Below are 5,236 nucleotides of genomic sequence, written 5' to 3' on the forward strand. Positions count from 1 at the left end.
TTTTGGAATTGTCATATTCAAAAGTATTGGTCCCTTTTGGAAATGTCGAAGTCTGTCTTAAATTGTAAGCCAATGATTCTTTAGTTACATTTTCCTTTAATATTGAATGCAAATTAGGATCTACAAATTTGAAATAGCATCTGTATTTGTAGAAGTTTGGTATGAAATGTCTTCGTCAACGATTCAGCATGTGGAGCAAAACATGATCTGAGTTACTTATGAATTTTTCAAAATGCAGTTAAAAATAAAATGTAGAATGCACCAGCCGGGAATCGAACCCGGGTCTGTACCGTGGCAGGGTACTATTCTACCACTAGACCACTGGTGCTCATGTAATAAGGTCTGATACATTGGATATTTATTACAATAATAATCTTTTAAGCTTCATTTATTATCATTAATTTTACTGTAATTAAAATGTGTAATGCTTTGAAATCTTAGATAAAATTTTATTTTTTAATCTTATATTAATATTTTTCTTCAGTTTTTATTTTTTTCAAAAAGCTTATGTCAATTAATTTTTTTTATAACGAAACAATTTGAATATCTCATTAGTAATTCATTTAAGCTCTATTTTTAATATAGGTTATCTCAAGATAACTACAATTTTTTATAATGATGAAAATTATAAGTATTATTATTAATTATATTCTATTAATATTATTTATATTTTAAGTTATAAGTTTTTAATATAGTTTACAATTTCTAGTGCAAACTAATGAGATATGTTGGTCATTCTTCAACCCTTTGATCTACATAATAAAAATAAAAATCATTTATATCAAATTAATCTTAATCCAAACTTAATTTTTAATAATTTAGAAAGGTTAATGCAATTTAATTTTTTTAAATAATTTTATTATATTTTTCAAAAGTACCGAAAATTGCAATTGAAAGACTATGAGGAATAAGGAAAATTAATCATCAATTACTTTAAAAGAAAAAGTTCTCATTACTCGAAAAGGTAACTCTGAAATAATGATTAAATATGATAGGTGATATTATCTTTATTCTTTATGAAGTGAAATTCGAGCATGTTGAAATCATTATATAAGATCTTCATACTCCGCATAGCAAGAAGCTCAGGAGATATTGGATCAATTTATGCTTATTGAAGTTTAACAAAGTTGCTTGTGAAGTTTGTGTTGTTTCTTGACTTACTGATTCGCTGCAGTGGTGGTTATTCGTTGTGAAAGGTGGTTGGTGGTAGTATTGGTAATTTTCTACATTTGTTTGTGTTCTCAATTCATGGAATCAAGATGGATTATAAAATTTAGAATATAAAAATTTGGATTTTATGTATTATGTACGGTGTAATTCTGAATTTTAGATGTACAATTCAAAATATAACTTTTTGTTTTAGATTAATTCAAAATATAATTTTATGTTTTAGATTGTACAACCTGAAAGACTTTTCTATATCGAGGAATGTGTTTCAAATTGTACAATCTAAAATATAACTTTATGTACAATCTGAAAACTTTTTATGGATCTGGGAATATATTCTACATTCTGCAATTCATAACACGTTTAAAAAAAAAACACATTATGAATTGTTTAATCTAAAGGGTATTTCCAGATTTTGAATTACCTTCCAAATTGAATAATCTAGAATGTGTTTTGTTAGACCGTACAATCTGAATGATATTTTTAAATCTAGAATAGAAAGTTTGAAATAATTTTGAAATCTTCATTTTATTAATTGATAAAATTATAATAAAGGTATTATCTATCATTGTTACTTGTAATGGTAGGAAAGTTAGTGTTGAATTATGAAGAAGGAATCTCAATTTTGGAGGAAAATATTTGACAAAGTAGATAAAATGTCCGACATGGAAGAGTTAATGAATTACGGAGACAATGAAGATGAATTAGTTCAAGGAGATTGTGTTAGACATTTTACAATAAATAAGGTAAATAAAATTTCATTTATTTGTGTTATAACTTTAACAAGTCATGTAGTTATGTTGTAATGTATCTCTGTAAGGTGGGGTTTGGATTTGATTTTGTGATAGTCATTATTAGATAGGACATAGTAAATGGATGTCTTGTTAGGTTGTGAAAATGGGAGTAAATATAGTAAATGTTTGTTAAATTAATTTGAGAAAAAAAAAGAAAAATATTTTAATGAAAAAAAAGTGAAATGATAAAATTTTCCGTTTTTGAATATTTTCAAAATAAATAAATAACTATAGTTATTTTTTTTTATTTCTTTTAATAAATACATTGTTGAACCAAGTGGTGTTCAAGCTTTGAAGAATCCAAACCCTTTGAAGGATGTTGAAGCCTCTGTTGTGTTTGTTGTTGCTGTGCTGATTTAGCTTAGTTCTGGGGTAGTTTGGATGTTGTAATCCACCCTTTGATTAAATCTAAAGAGGCATTCTCAATCTTTGTGAAAGTAAAATGTTTTCAAACTAAGTTAAAACAATCGATTGTTTTGTCGAAACAACCGATTGATTCGAGGAAACAACTAATTGTTTGTTTTGGGACCATAACATAAAATCTGTTTTATCTTTGACTGAGCTTTAAATGTTTTAACTGCTTACGCTCCAGTCATTAAATGCTTTGACCAATCTTTTAATGCAATTTAAGAGTTTGTTAAGATTTGATAACAAACTACATCTTTGAATATATTCAGAAAAATAGATTTGACAATTAATCTTTGACAAGTTTTTGCTAAGAGTTTTTGAGTTTTTCAAAGAGCTGAGATTGCTAAGAGTTTGTGATTGATCAAAGTGTATGGAATATGATTATGCTTGTATTGATTTCAGATTATCTTCTGTAACAAGTGTAATCCTTGTACTCTGTTAAACAAGTTTCGTTTCTGTGTTTGCTGAGATTGGCTGTGTGTTTGAGGGGATCAAGATCAACAATCTTAGTGTTGGTGTGTTGGCTAAGGAGAGTGTGTTTCTTGAGGTGTTCAAGGTCATTCTCTTGGTTGTTGTGTAAGTGATCAAGGTGTGATTGCTTAGAGGATTTCCTCAGGGTTTCTGAGAAGACTGGATGTAGCTCTGGGTTTGGAGTGAACCAGTATAAACAACTATGTACAATCTCTCTATCCCTATCTCTTTAAATTCAGTTTTGTTATTTGATAACTGGCATAAACAACCGATTGTTTCGGTAAAACAACCAATTGTTTTTCCAGTATTGTGCTTTTGCTTTATGTTTTGGAAAAATTGATTTCTTAATCAAGGTTTTCTTGAAGTATTTTCATTCTAAGCTCAAAAGTTTCTGAAAATCTTTCTTAAACAATTCACCCCCCTCTCGTTTAAGGCCATATATTCTAACAATTGGTATTAGAGCTTGGTTATTGAAAGTTATTCAAGTTGATCTAAAAATCTTTTTTCTATGGCTGGAAAACTATCTTTTGAGGAGGGTGTTTCAATCTACAAACCACCTTTATTCTATGGATTGAATTATAAGTTTTGGGAAGCAAGAATGAAAATCTTTATTGAATCTATTGATCAAAGAATTTGGGATTCAATTGAGAATGGTCCTTACATTACAAAGTTCAAAAAGGATAATTCTTTCATTGCAAAACCTTTGTCTAAATGGACAAATGATGAATGTAAAATGGCTCAGCTTGATCGGTCTGCTCAAAACATTATAGCTTCTGCACTAGATACTAATGAATTTTTCAGGATATCAAAGTGCAAAACTGCTAAGGATATGTGGGATACACTCAAGGCTGCTCATGAACCAAAGGAAGCAATGACAAAGAGTCAAGCAAGAAGGAAAAGAAGGCAAAATAAGAAAAGCCTCAATCTTTGCTTCATGGCCAAAAGGGAGGATGACTCAAGTAGTGTAAGTTCATCAAACACTTCAAACTCTGAAAATTATGGTCAATTGCTTCAAGCCTTTCAAGAAACGCATGAAGAAGCCAACCGATTGACTCTCTTGAACAATCGGTTAAAAGAAAAGAACAGCTGGCTTGAAAACAGAGTAATGGCACTGGAAGAGGATTTAGAAAATTCAAAAACAGATTTTGAAAATCTGGAAATCATTTACAAAAACTCCTCTTGCAAGTGTGATACTTTAGTTTGTGAAAATTGCGAAAATCTTGAAAAGAAGGTTCACTATCTTGTTAAAACAGTGGATAAGCTTTCTAAAGGCCAATCCAACTTTGAGAGTGTTCTAGCATCTCAAAACTGTGTTTTTGGAAAAGCTGAATTGGGTTTTAATCTACAAAACAAACAAGATAGATTTTCAAAATCATTTTCGAAAATGCCAGAAAAACAATCGATTGGACCATCGAAACAACCGATTGTTACATGCTTCTATTGCATGAAAAGAGGTCATTCTGTGAGGTTTTGTAAAATCAGAAAACATGTTGTTCCTAAAGGTCTTATGAAGTGGATTCCTAAGGGAAATAAAGCTTTAATTGATGAGTATAAACCAGATGGACCCACATTCATAAGGGGACCAAATCTTTGTACTTGAAAATCTCTTTTGTAGGAAATCTTGGAGGAGAGCAAGCAACTATGGTACTTGGATAGTGGATGCTCCAAGCATATGACAGGGGACAAATCAAAGTTCCTGAGTATCTCCTTCAATCAAGAGGGTCATGTCACCTATGGAGACAACAACAAAGGAAGAATTCTCGAGAGAGGATCCATAGGAGATAAGAACATCTTGGTAATCCATGATGTACTTTTTCTTGAAGGCCTAAAGCATAATCTGCTGAGTATTAACCAACTTTGTGACAAGGGATATCAAGTGATGTTCAAGTCAAACACATGTGAAATCTGTCTACCCAACACCAAAGAGGTAATGTTGGTAGGTAAGAGAGTTAATAATGTGTATCTTCTAGATATCTCTTCACCATGTTCAATTGGATGTCTTCTATCCAAGCAAGATGAATCTTGGCTTTGGCATAGAAGAATTGCTCATATTCACATGAATCATTTGAACAAGCTTATTTCAAAAGATCTTGTGATTAGGCTGCCAAAACTCAAGTTTGAGAGGGATCACATTTGTGAAGCATGCCAAAAAGGGAAACAAGTGAAAAGTTCTTTCAAAATTAAAAATGTTGTTTCTTCTTTGAGACCTCTTGAACTTCTTCACATGGATCTCTTTGGACCCTCAAGAACTATGAGTCTTGGTGGAAATTATTATGCTCTTGTTATTGTTGATGATTTTTCTAGGTACACTTGGACTCTTTTCTTGGAATCAAAGAGTGATGCCTTTGCTGCATTCAAAAAGCTAGCAAGAAGACTACAAAACACAAAGAACAACA

General features: G+C 30.8%; 1 non-coding gene across 1 annotated transcript; it reads right to left on the reverse strand.

Annotated features, from left to right (window-relative positions):
• Positions 1-257: 257 nt before the first annotated feature.
• TRNAG-GCC (transfer RNA glycine (anticodon GCC)) lies at positions 258-328 on the reverse strand. Its single transcript has one exon. It is a non-coding gene; the product is annotated as a tRNA-Gly (tRNA).
• Between the last annotated feature and the right edge of the window lie 4,908 nt (positions 329-5,236).

Source organism: Phaseolus vulgaris, chromosome 8 (assembly GCF_000499845.2).
Source record: "Phaseolus vulgaris cultivar G19833 chromosome 8, P. vulgaris v2.0, whole genome shotgun sequence".
Taxonomy (NCBI): Eukaryota; Viridiplantae; Streptophyta; class Magnoliopsida; order Fabales; family Fabaceae; genus Phaseolus; species Phaseolus vulgaris.